The sequence below is a fragment of the Accipiter gentilis genome, chromosome 30, assembly GCF_929443795.1.
Source record: "Accipiter gentilis chromosome 30, bAccGen1.1, whole genome shotgun sequence".
Classification (NCBI taxonomy): Eukaryota; Metazoa; Chordata; class Aves; order Accipitriformes; family Accipitridae; genus Astur; species Astur gentilis.
Window position 1 is genome coordinate 433474 of NC_064909.1, and position 14224 is coordinate 447697.

The 14224-nt window shown below is 46.5% G+C and overlaps 1 protein-coding gene across 4 annotated transcripts in view; it reads right to left on the bottom strand.

The window, feature by feature from the left end:
- Window positions 1–14224, bottom strand: part of MDGA1 (MAM domain containing glycosylphosphatidylinositol anchor 1) — a 156240-nt gene that overhangs the window by 141170 nt on the left and 846 nt on the right. The gene's annotated exons all lie outside the window — the stretch shown is intronic.

Here is a 14224-nt window from a genome sequence, read left to right on the forward strand (position 1 = left end):
AGAGTGACAGGCCTGCAGTCTTGAGGAAAGGATACTCAAGTAGTATCACATACCAGAGAAAACAGCCAAAAACTTTTGGCGTAGGAAAGATTGGGTTTTGCATTATTCCAGACTCACCAACAAAAGCGGAGGCATAACTTGCTGAGAGTTAAGCTGTAGTTCAAGTATAATAAGAATTACCCCATTCTGGAATAATCACAAGCATAATCCAGGTCTTCCAGAGTAGCTTCCAAAGTGCCCAGACACTTTTCAAGCCCAGAGAAACAACGAATCCTCCTACAGAAACCATCACCTTACAGAGCAGATCCAGAAAACAGCGACTACAGAGCTTGGTCTCTCCAGCAGCACGTTACCTAGCTAGCGTGAGTCTCACGGCACTGCACTCTGGTTGTACAAAGCAAGCATGCTTTATGAAGAGGGTTCACACTCAAGGATTTTCTGTGTTTTCATGACAGGTCTGCTGTCGGGTTCTCCAACAGCAGCTCACGGAAGGCAGCTCAGGGGCTGCCTGAGAGAGTGGCAGCAGCTCAGTGACAACAGCAACCAGGCATCAATGAAAAGATGCTCATCAATGCACCGAAGTGGAAACTGCCACAAAACTAAAAATGTCTCTAGTCAAAATTTGGGGGGGGGGGGGGGGGGAGGAAATCAGATGTCCATGAAAACCTGTAAATTACTAAGACAGGACACCACACAAAAAACAGATGCTGCCTGTCTATGCCCTCCCCCTTCACATCCAGATGGAAACACCTCACTGAAATCACCAGCTTCATCTTCAAAACATCTGTCCAAGGCAGATAAATGGCACCACCTTCCATTCACACAAGCAGAAGGCCAGGAGAAACTAACAGATCTGGCCTTTTTTGTGGTTTGTTTTAAGGCACCTTTTTTTTTTTAAACATACTTGGCTTACACTGAAGTCTTAAAAAAAAAAAAGTCATAAAGGAAGACTGACAGCAACAGGATCCAAGCCATTATGTGCAGCATTTCAGGCCATCTTTACTAGAGCAACAGCTCATCTGGATTTAACTCCCTTGCCTTACAGTTAAAATGCTACCTATGTGAGTAGCACAGCAGAGCCAAAAACTGTAGCCAGGAAAATGAATCTTTTAAGGTTTCTCTCCACCCTATTTCTAACTTCTGTTTTCCCAGAGGATCTGAGGAAACACAACCATTCCTCCGAGCCAGAAAGTAGCACAAAGCCTGAAGTCAGAGTCTGGCCAGCAGCTTTTGCTGATAGAACAGGGGCACAACAGTTGCCTGCTCATGCCCCTGCAGCTGCATTGCTTCCTTCTGGGCTATTGAGTAAAAAGTCATCTGTGTCAGCAAGGCCAGCAGGTGTGACAAAGCACATGCAAGAAATAAGACCTTATATCAACAAAAATCCAATCAGCCAAATATGCCTCAAAAAATAATTACAACGACTAACTGGATCAGACAAAAAGGGAGAAATAAAATACAGGAAAAAAAATCAGAAGAGTTAGTTCAGAAAACAAATCCCTTAATTACAAGCTATCATCCATTTTACACCACCCTGGGATTTGGGCTCCAGCCTTGGTGATACCTACACCTGTTTCCCACAGACTACAGCAATGCTCACAGAGCATCCCAGACCTTAAAAAAAAGTATATAGGAGTACATAGGCAAAAGCTACATTAAACCCTCCTGTTTCTTGCAACAGGGGTGCTAAGACTAGCCCCCTTTTACATGACCCTGGAATTAGAGCTGTCTCCCTCTGGGAGACGTGCAGTCCATTCACGCAAGGCTTCTGCCTGGTGGGGACAGCAGTTCTCACTTGCTCTTCCAATCTCTCATTTTCAACCGCAACAATATCATGGGTATTATCGTGAGGCCAATGAAAGAAAGAAATATTCTCACTCCTAGAATTTACACACCATCAACGGCATCCATTTCTTTTCTCTCTCTCTTTTCTTTTTTTAAAATCTAGCAATAGCTAGACACATTTCTTCCTCTTTTCCCTGTTTACCTCACCAAGCATATCACAGATCCTAGTGCTTTTTAGCACCTTCCCCTGCTTCCTCCTCCTGCAAAGCTTTTATTTAGGTCTAACAAGCAAAAAGCTTATACGATGGTTTCCTCCCCCACCCTCCTCACTTACTACTTCCTCTAGACTTGCTTTGAGACAATCAAATGCAATTCTTAAATTAAAATCCATTTATTAAGTAATAGCTCTGCTGGAGCTTTCCTGCACACTGCTGTACACAAGGAAAGAAAGTTTGCGATGCTGTGATGCAGGGCTCGCTCCTCATTTTTCTTTACTGCTTTTTTAAGTGTCTGTACAAAATGCCCTGCTGACCCATCTGAAGCTAAGTGATAAGCACCTGATCTCCTGTTTTACCAAATGTCTCTTATGCAAAACCATCTCCTTAAGCAAACCATATGCTGCAAACATACTTTGAAATGTCTCCATGAGAAGCAGAACTGTTTGTCAAATAGCACACACACTACTGCTGGCCACTTGGAATAACCATCAGCCACAAGTAGGTACATATGCTCACTGTGATCTGTAAAAATCAGCATGGCATCTTTGCCAAGGCTTAGCAAATGCCAGAGTGGTTTCTGATTTCAATAACTACTGTTCACTTTGGCTAATTTCTCCTTTTACATGGAGTTTCAAGCCTGATTACAAACTATGAATATGTAACAAACTGCTCCTTTCAATTCGTTGTGGTGATATTCATGCCTTTCACCCAACATGCCAACATGAAAGATTTATGGTATTAATCATGCATATCATAATAAACAGTCATTCTCTACTGTCAATTGCATTTTTCTGCTGAAATAATGATCAAAGTCCTGAGCTGCTTATCATTTGACCAGCCAGAAAACGAACTATTATTGTACTATTTTAACCAAAGCTGGAGCTTAGTTTCTATGGGTAACATCTTCAGATGCATAGTTCAGGAGCTTGACTATCCCATTTTGAAAAACAATTTAGAAACTTAATCACAGCTAAATGCAGGGCTTGTGTGTGCAAGGAGTTATTCGGGAATAGCTTTTCAAAATTCAAAATTAATTCTAGACCTGTTGTCTAGAGGCTCTCTTTCCCAACAGCAAGCTGCATTAAGCCAGCCTGCATTCCCACATTGCAAGCTCTGCTTGCTTGAAAGATACAACAGAGCAAGAACCCTGGCATTTTTGCTAGAGTTAGCAGCTACTGGATTGCAGTAGCTAAGCTGCTGCAGCCCTCAAGCTTTAACTGCACCCCACAATAAGCTAGCTAGTGGGATTTATAGGATCACTACCCAGTTGCACAGCCAGGAGTTGAGTATATTTGCGCTGCAAGCCAAAAGCAAGCATGAACCTCGTGTAGGTGCTTCACAACTTATCAAGGAGTTGAGCACAGTATGTTGCTGCCAGGTGACCCCAGGTGCAGGGGGCTCAGCACACACTGCAAAGCCCACTCAAGATGTTGCATAAATGGTTGGAGCACAGGCCAGGCTGAGCTCCACTGTGTTACAGCTGTACTATGATCAGTAACTGAAACAGCCAACTTAAAGCTAGCTCAAGAGTGTACCCACAAGTTACAGTTCTACTTTTGCGGAGGCATAGCGTATGTGCACCCTAAATCGATTTGTTTGCAGAAATATTCCCCTAATCCCACTGTCTCATAGCATTGCAAAGCTCCTGTATTCTTATCCAGTTTCCAAGTATTCCGCATTTGTAAAGGTGCAGGGAATAGCAAAGCGCTGTCTTTCACTACACGTTAAAAGGGAGATCTTCCCAACACACAGCTAACACCACTGCCCACTTCTGAGTTCCAATTTGCAGATACAAGGTCTTATTATTCAGCAATTATTTGATGACTGAAGACAATCTCCTTCTCAAACACATAATTGTGAATTTTAATTGCTCTAAATATAAAAGAAAAATCTCTTTCAAAAAAAAACCCCAACCAACAACGAAACCACCAAACCAAAATCACAGACATTAATGCCTTTCGGCCTTTGTTAGCATTTGGGAAACAAACACTAGCGATTTCTTCTTCCTATCGTCATACTTGTAAGAAAAATAGGAATACGGCTTAGCACATACTTAAAATAACAAAACGTGTTGGAATATTCAGAATTTATTTTTGCTTCTTTGAAAGCTGTGCTCTGCTCTGGCATCCCAAATCCTTGATTCTGAGATAACTGGATCAGAGCCTGTTTTCAATGACTTATTCCTTCTTATTGAGGATGTATTTACCTTGGATCTATCAGCCACAGGGATTGCACTTAATACCAGCTGCACTTTACCAGAGAGAAAAGGATGGTTAAAACTTTGCTGATGTTCGATTCTTCATTCTACCATGGGCAAATCACTTAATCTCCATCTCATTTCCCCACATGCAGAGTGGAATAACTGTAGGCAACACAGGCGTTGTAAAGGTGGAAGTTCATAGGTATTACAGTGATGGGAAACACATAAACCCACAAGAAATCCTACTTGTGCACTCTGAGAGAATTTTCAGGGTGTAACAACTGCAGTGGAAATGCCCCAGACCAGTTAAGTTTTCTTAACACCCCAGCTGGATTCACTTGACTGGCAGGGGAGTTCAGTCTCCCATCCCCAGCTGGCTCTTGCTGCTCAGGTTACTTTTGTGACCCTCAATTTCTCACATTTCCACTATTTCAAGGGATGATATGAGTCAGAATAATCCATTTATGAAACTTACAGACAGTCATTCTTCACTCTAATTCTACAAATACCTTTTTGCACCATGCAAAGCATGCAGCAAGCACCAGAAGGTGAAATGCCATTTGTAAGCAAAAGCCATTTTGCCACATTTCTCAAGCATCTGTCTGAATCACATCTTTGTTTTTCCTTTTTATTTCATCACAAAGGCACACAAGAGATGCACAAGATTCCCATCCACAGTTATTTTAAAACAATTTACACCAATTAGTGAAGGACCATTTCCTTCTGAAACAGGAGCAGCAACGGCAAGCAGCTACTCTTGTATTAAATGTCCACCTGCAGACATCCTAAAGCCTTTCTCACAGCTTGACTTTAGCTTTCAATGTTATGTCAGTTCTTCTTTAGGCGACATTTGCTAATTTGTCTTTAGAAACTGCCGTTCTTACTGCACCTTTGTTAATTGCTATGCTCACCCTGCCATCATTTCCATTTACACAAACCCAGCAAAAGTATCTGCATGCCATTTGTCCTACACTACAGCTCACAGCAGAGAGAAACCACAGGCCAGCACATCACAGCCAGACGGATTTTTAGTTACATCAGTGATATCTCCCTTATGAAAGCTAAAGCAAAGGGATAACAGCCAACACCACATGCACAAGTGATTTGCAGCACGAGTGAAAGGAGCAACAGGAAAGCGAGAGGCTGGCCAGATCGATAAAAGGTGCTTGAGATCCTGCTCACCACCTTGCTGCATCCTCTCCCTGGAGGTTTGCAGCCCAGCACAGAGCCGTGACGTGCTCACAGGAGCAGTGCTAGTGACACCAAATCACCAGGCCGCTCTGGCACCACAGCTGTCCCCAGTGTGCTGTCCTGCCTTCTTTGCAACCACTGAAATATGTAACTGTATCTACGCTGCTGTTCATTACTAGCATGATAATAAGAACAGAGTGCTTTACAGAAGCATACAAAGGGACCATCCTTCTCAGAGGAGTTTAAACATTACTAGACCATACAGCTCTCTGTGGATTTTGGGAATACAGTCATATAAGCATACGCTGAGGTAACCATATCGCCTAGTCTAGAAGAACAAGTAGAAAATTTAAAGAAATAATTATTTATATTCAGCTCTCTCTCTAGGTCCCTGGTTAACTTCAGACATCTCCCTTCACCAGCCACGGACCAGATTATTTAGGCATTAAAACTTAAGGTATTAGTATTCAGAAGCTAACCTGGAATACAGCACAGCCAATGCACTGGTGCAAAAAGCTCCCTATAAGGAGCCATGATGCTCTGAAGACAATGTTGCACTAAGCTAGGGCCCCTAAGTCATGTTTTCCCTAAGAGCCAAAGCACCATCATCAATCAAATGCCTCTGCTCTGGCACCCTCAGCTCTGCTGCCTCATAGAGCCAAGGAGATATATTGCAGCATTAATTGCCTCACCTGAACACCTTAGAGGCCCCAACAGCCAGCTGCCACCTTGCTGTCTTTTCTCCTTCTGCCAGCGCAATATCTTCATCAATGACACAGACAGTGGGATCAAGTGCGCCCTCAGCAAACATGCAGACGACACCAAGCTGAGTGGTGCTGTTGACACGCCTGAGGGATGGGATGCCATCCAGAGGCACCTGGATGGACGAGCTCAAGAAGTGGGCCTGTGTGAACCTCATGAGGTTCTACAAGGCCAAGTGCAAGGTCCTGCACATGGGTCGGGGCAACCCCCAGTATCACTACAGGCTAGGGGATGAAGGGATTGAGAGCAGCCCTGTGGAGAAGGACTTGGGGGTACTGGTGGATGAAAAGCTGGACATGAGCTGGCAATGTATGCTTGCAGCCCAGAAAGCAAACTGTATCCTGGGCTGCATCAAAAGAAGCATGGCCAGCAGGTCAAGGGAGGTGATTCTCTCCCTTTACTCCGCTCTGGTGAGACCCCACCTGGAGTACTGCATCCAGCTTTGGGGTCCTCAGCACAGGAAAGACATGGACCTGTTGGAACAGGTCCAGAGGAGGGCCACAAAAATGATCAGAGGGCTGGAACAACCCTCCTATGAGGAAAGGCTGAGAGAGTTGGGGTTGTTTAGCCTGGAGAAGGCTCAGGGAGACCTTATTGTGCCCTTTCAGTACTTCAAGGGGGCCTACAAGAATGATGGGGACAAACCTTTCAGTAGGGCCTGTTATGATGGGACAAGGGGTAATGGTTTTAAACTTTAAAAAGGGTAAATTTAATCTAGATACAAGGAAGAAATTTGGTACAAATTTGGTGAACTGGAACAGGTTGCCCAGAGAGGTGGGCATGCCCCATTCCGGGAAACATTCAAGGTCAGGCTGGAAGGGGCTCTGACGAGCCTGATCTAGTTGAAGATGTCCCTGCTCATTGCAGGGGGGGTTAGACTAGATGACCTATAAAGGTCCCTTCCAACCCAAACTGTTCAAAGGTTCTGTGAGGATCCCTCTTCCCTCATATCTGTTCAGATTCCTTTAACCCTACCTTTTCTTTCCGAGAACCAAAACCAAACAAACCCCCAAATGAACAACAACAAAAAATCTCCCAAACACAACCACACATATAAGTGAAGAAAAAAGAAATGGAGACTATGGTTGAAAAGCCAATTCAGAATTTAAGAGGCCTCCACTCACTCTATTGTTTGATCTTTTGTGGGAAATGGACAAGATGCTTCTGGAAGGAAACACTAGCACTTTCCCACGCCACAAGAGTATTACAAAGGGTGTGGGGGAAGGAATCATGAACTGCTTGGGTACAATGTGACAGAGCTTCACTCAAGCAGCCAGCACCAAAAACCTGGAAGCAGCAGCTCAGCCCCGGGCGTTCATGCCCGCGAACTTCGGCCTTGCTCCCACCCTCGGGAAGACGGACAGGAGGGGTTTTCCCGAAGTCCACCAAGGTGGCAACGGAGAAGACGAGCTGCCTCCGGGCATTACCTGGCGCGCAGCCGACGCTACCGAGCTGGGTACAGTCCGCCTGTCACCCCGGGGACGCGCCGCCAACCCGCCCCCACGCGTGTCCGGCCCGCGCGGAGCCCCGCTTCTGCCGGGAGACGGGCGCTCCCAAAGCGGCGTTTCGGTTCCCACGGGGTTTGCCCTGAGCAAAACCCGGCAACCACCCCCTTACCCCCCCTCCCGGGGAAGGGGAGCACCCCCGGGCACCACCTCCCACGCCGGGACGGTGCAACGCCTCCCTCTGCCGGACAGCGGCGGAGCGGCACGGCCCCGCCGCCCAGATGTCCCCCCCCCACCCATCCAGATGTGCTCCCCAACCACAGCAGGAGAGGAGCCGGCAGGCAGGACGGTGAAGGAAGAGCAGCTTCATTCGCCTTTCCCTTGGGCGGGAGGGAAGGCAGGAGTCGCCTGCAGCCGGCAAGCTGCACCTGAGCAGAGGTCAGGAAGGCAAGGGGGAGCCGAATCCTCCCATCCGAGAAACACCTGGCACCAGGCATGGAAACTCTGAAAACTCTCTGCCTCCCAACAGGTCCTGTCCCTGCTAACCTGTTAGTAACAGCCCTTCTCCGATTTCACTTTTGTTGAGCCCAGATCAGCTGATGCCCAGGATCTCTCTTTTTTCCTGGCTCCACTTCTCAAATTCTTTCCTAGCTTTAATGCAGTGCTTTGGATTGTCAGCTCCATGGGTTATCACACATTTAATTTTTTCTTTTAAACACTAAGCAAGTGCTTGGCTATAAAAAACAAACCTCTGTTGTTCCCTCAACCCCTTCCCCCAAATAAAGGGCAGATTAAAGCTTTTTTCTTTTCAAAGCGAGTACTTTGGATCCTAAGAGAGTAGAGACCTCACCAGTTAACCACAGGCACAGAGACATGGAACACATGCGCTTTCCTCTCCCACTTCCTAGCAGCACATCACTGTCACTGGTGGGGCCTGGAGGCCCTGCTAGATCTGCGTTCTGCTGCGCAGTGTCAGTGCCATATCCCTCCTCATTCCTCCGCAAGTCTGGGGAACATTGGCATATTTTTCCCTTCTGAATTTAAACCTGTGCAACGCCACCAGATGATGATTGGCAAAAGGTGGCTGGGACACAGGCACTTGATGTGTTCACTTTGACTGCTTGAGAGCAGATATGGTCTCAAAGTTTTCTTAGTATTCTCAGTCTACATAAGACCTGGGCTACCACGTCGAGCCTAAAGAAACCCACATTGTATTACCAGATGCAGGTACCCATAGCATCTCTGAGAACAAACCAACATTTTCCACTGTCTCTTGTCTGGAAGGCTCATCTTCCCCACAGCAAAATGCAGTCCCCTCTGAGGATACAACACAGCAAACCCCCCTGCACAAAAAATACCAACATGTCATCTACCCTCATGAGAACTTCACCAGTGAACTGTCTCTCCAGAGCTACAAAGGCAAGCCAGTTGACTATGGACTTACCTTATGCTAAAGAAGCCTTTTGCAGGTAGAGTTCAGGACATTTCCATAAATGGAGTAAGAAACACCCTCTACCCCAAGCAGTCCTTCACTAGGAGAAATGCATCTCTCTCTATTGCTTTTGCTAGCACATTGGCATTGGGCAGAATGCAACTTTTTCCCACCCCCCACCTCTGCCCTCCTCATAACAAGCTGTAGCCACGCAGGCAAGACTCGTAGGCATAAATGATGCTTATTGAACCAAGAGAGCACGGTACATGTTGAGGGAGGGACTAGAAGCCTGAAACGGTGCTTTTCAAGCAAGCAGAATGGCAGTAAGTCCAGTCAAAACATTAGGGCTTCTGCTTGATGGTGTCACAAGATCTCTGACTTTCCACATAGAAGTCACTTAGACTTGTTTCTTAAAAATAAGAACAGCAGCCCCAGCAGCTCAGCATCCCTTACTGCCACTGCTGAATTGCTGTCTCACTACTGAACCTCCAAGGCCATCTTCTGCTGCATCTTCCACTTATCAGGAGCCACTTACTTTATCTCCCTCCCATCTCTCAAACTCATCTGAAATACATATATATTTCAAAAAAAATCCAGTGCAAACCTGACACAGTGATAATTTTAAAAGCTATGCTGCTCATGTCAAATTATTCAACATCTGTCTTCATGTTCCCACAAAAATTAGCATAGGATGGTGGTTTCTGATGACACCTATAGTGAAATATTTTGACTTCTACCAGCAAGTTGCAAACAACCTGTCAAGAGGATAACCGTCAGTTTTCTAGTACTGCATATCAAAGCCAATTGAGGGCTTATCTAGTGTGTGAAGCTACTGACCTGACCTAAAACCAGAGGTTCTAGTATCACAGGAGGGTGAATGTGACACACTACAGCTAGAGAACAGCAAGGCATGCTGAAGCGCAGGGCTGGACAGATTCAATGCCTTGACCTTAAAGAGCTGCTAAAGAACTACGTAAATCTTGGACCAACCCAGTCCTTCAGAGAAACTTATTCCTATAGCCCTCCAGTTACAAAACTCATTCCTGTAACCAAAAGGTTACAGCCTAAGCCACCACACATTTAAGGGCTGGAAAACAAGGAGAAAAGCCTGAGCACAAAGAATGTGTGTACGTCTGTGTATATACACACACACATATGTATATTTTGGAGGACCACTGTGCTCATACATTGCATTTTCCAAACAGAATCGGCCAAGACGTGGCTCACAGGAGCCAGCTCCACCATTACTTTAGCCAGCGATCTGCTCATCTATTTCTGAGGGAACAGGGTACACTGGGATAACAGCAAGGAAGCTGAAAATCTTCTCATCTGGACTCTTGTTCCCACTGGCAAAACAGCTATAGTCAGGGGAAGGGAAGAAGGACTGATCCAGGTCACCAGGCTCGAGGTTAACACATTAAAGTATGTCTGTGCCCCCAGCAACTGGCAACAAAAGACACACACCAGTTGCAAGAGACCATGAGGCATCCTACTTGGGCAATGCTGCATTGAAAACTCTAGGAAAAGAGGCCTTTACAGGTAAAAGGAGCAGGAAACAAATCATGTCACACATACATGAAATGAAGAAGTGTGCATGTTTATGGCCTAAATGCAGGATATGTTTTACCATGACACTCCTCCATCGCAGACACAAGAAAACATTCTTCCGCTAGATTTTTTAGCTGCCCGTAGTGGTATCTCATGGGCGATTCAGTGGGATGGTGTCTCTTTAAAGAAAGAGCTTTACTAGGTCATTTATTCCTCACGTCAGAGGCCAGGGCAGGACTACTCTGTACTGCAAGTGCTTCACCCCCACCAGTTTCAAGCACCTGAAGTAATGCAGCCCATCCAGCTGGCCCTCTGATCACGGTGCCAGGCAGCTTTCCCTGGTGCCCAGCCTAAACCTTCCTTTTATTCCTTTCCATCACCTTGCTGTAGCCCCCATCACACACTGTGATGACCATCCCTGAAATGCCTTTTCTGCAGGTGAATTATGAGGGGCAGGGGACAAAACATCCCACTCTTATTCAGCCTGAAAGGCTGCTGCTGATCTGCTGGACTGTGCTACTTGCAAGACAACACAGAAATGTTAATAATATACTGCACATGGAGTAAGCAAAGCAGCAGCTCTGTGCACACTCTGAACCAGACCTACACAAGGCTTACTAGGAAGCAAGAGGCATACTCTTACCTTTGGGCCGCACCCCCTCCAACCATCCTCCTCTTTCAGTCTAATTTATAGTCTTTAAGTGTTGATAACTCCAAGGCTGGAAGGGCAAGTCCCCTTTCTCCTTACCTGTTCCTCCCTCCCCCCAGATTCTGACATTTCCTAGAGATCTATTACAGCTTGCTCCTCAACTTGACCAGCAGCATTAATGCACCAGGATTGAAAGGCACACACAGTTTGGGAAATGGGGTACCACAAAAGGCTAATAAAAGTTGCCTCTTGGCATCCTGCTGAACTGCCTCTGTATCAGGCCAGCCTTGTCTTACTGCAACAAACAAAGCTGAAAGGATGGAATCAGCTAATGAGAAGAGGGTTTCAGACACACTTCAGTCATTACAACAAATGCCAATTTATATAACAAGCCTCTTCAGGTAGCAGGCTAAAAGCACCTTGACTCCTAATTAAATTGCACCTCCATTGCAAATGCTCCTTTCCCAGAAACCTCCTTACACACATTTTATTTATACCATTCATCTCAATAAACCTTTCCAACAACTGTGCTCTCCTAGACAGAGGTCTTTTGTGCACATCCATGTGGGTGTATTATTTAAAGGGTACATCACATGGATACTTTATCTAGTTTAATCTGATTTAATCTCAGCAGATTTACTAAAGTGAAATATATTTATAGACCCATATAGATGCCTCTCACCATCTTCATCGCCATAAGTAAATATTCAAAAGCAGAAAAACAGATCTGAATCATGATACTTGAGTTCCCATAATCTCTACATTAAGCACCACATGAGACTGACATTCACGGCACAGAACACTCAAGTACAGTTTAAAGCTATGGTAAGAGACCAACATTTAGGACAAACTGAAGTGGAGGGGGGCAGTAGGACTAGTTTCTAATCCTGCTTTAGTTATCTTTGCAAATATAACTGTATGAATCCAGCTCTGCTTGAGCCATCAATGACAGCAATCTCGTATCCAAACAAACAGTGCTGGCTGCACAAGGCACGAAATCAGTGCAGGGCAGTGGACTGAAAGCAGGATTGGGAAAGGCAATATGAAAACTATTAGTCACCGTAGAAGTTTGCAGATACACAGCTCTGGGCTGCACTCGGAGACAGCTGCATATTAAGGCTCCTGATGGTCTCAACAGATAGTTTGAAGAGGTAAGGGAGGGGAGAGATAGGAAGAGACTGCATTTCTCCTTTGTGTAGTTAAATAAGAGAATAGATAGTAGTAGTGTACCATTTTGGCTTAAAAGGATGCCTTCATCTTAGTGCATGTCTATATCTGTGCTTTCTTTTGTACACAGCTTCTCCAAGCTCTCTCTGAGAGAAAAAGACAAAAACATCAGTACGTTATTCTGAAGATCTAATTTAGCAGCAACTTTATCAAATGAAAGTTCACTGAAGTGGATGAAAAAATACAACAGGCAACTTTAAAGCATATTTAAGCAAAACCAGTTTTAATTTCTGTCCCTCTTTCTACAATCCTGAGCAGACAGGCCATTCTACAGCAAGTGACAGCTACTCAGCAGCAAGCACACTAAAATAAAATAATAAAAGTTCAGCTAGAAGCAGATTACCTGTTTTAAAGGATTAACTAACCTGCCCTGACCAGGTTTGTGTACCACAAACTCATTCTACTCCTCATCTTTCCAGACTTCAGAGGGTCCTACAATCTTCCTCTGGACATGCAGAGTGGGAGAAAACATATATACTGGGAGGAAGAAAGAAAAAAGAAAGGAAGCTAAACACCCTCTGTTTAAAATGGTTATTTTGCAAAACGGACCCAAACTCAAATTAACATCCCAGCCATCACGGAGAAAGGAGGAATTGTTTCCATTAAAGAAATACATCATTAAAAAATGACCTACAAAGACTTACCCATCGTCAGTGAGACTGAACTGATCTTTGCCAGAGCTCAAACAAGAGACTGGCTGCATGCTGTTAAAAAAGGGGGAGCGGGGGGGGGGGGAGGGGGGGCTGGATTCTCTCACTGGGGTCTCTCTTCAGAGCTCAGAGAACTTGGCTTGTTAGAGGCAGAGGCATGCCTTCCAGAAGGACTTTACAGCAACGCACAACTGAGTTGTAAGCCAAGATAAAGCCGGCTTGTATGAGAGGCAAGTCTTGTGGGTTGCTTTTATTTATTTTTTTTTCCCCCACTGTATTGGAAATGCAGATCTTGTAAAGCAAGAATGAAGAGAGGGCTGGGAGAGGGAAAGGGGGGCTGTGTGGCTGGCTAAAGTAAATCCCGGCTGTTCTCTCAACCCAGGGCTTGTGCTCGGCGGGGGCACGGGGTGTCATCCCCAGCCTCTGCCGCCTGACCCCCCCTCTGCCCTCGGAAGCTGAGGGGCTGCGGGAGCCAGGCCTCACAGGGGGACACCCGAGCTTGCCATTTGCAGCCCTGCCTGCAAACAAGGAAGGGAAGTAAGCACCATAACTGCAATAATAATAATAAAAGAGGGGAAAAAAAAAATCAAGCAGCTCGACATCAGCTCTGCCACAGAGCACCCTCCCCCCCCCCCGACCTTAAGAAGAAAATCGACAGCAAAGTTCAATAGGGTGCAAAAGCAGCCTCACCCCTCGCCCCCCCCCGTCCCGAGAGGGGAGGGAGCCCGGCGGGGCTGGCCGCGGGTTGTGCGGGGCAGCTGGGGCAGGGCGCGGTGCCGGCCCCGCCGAGCCGGGGAACACGGCCCCGCACGGCGGCGGCGGGGAGCGGGCTGCCGCCGGCAGCGGGGAAGGCCCCCGGCACCGAGCCCCGGCGGGGCAGCGGCGGCCGCCCACTTCTTGCCTTCCCCGTTCCGGTGCTCCTGCACGGAAGCAAACCCGCAAGGGCAGCGCGGGGAGGGGATCCTCCGTCCTCCCCCGGCCTCGAAGAAACTGCAACTTGGAGGTGCTCCGAGAGCCGCGCCGCCGCGGTTCGCGCCGCCGGCATCAGCGTGGCGTCTCCACTCGAGGCGGGCGGGGGAGAGGGGAGGCAGGGCCGGGGCCCGGGGTTGCTCCCCGC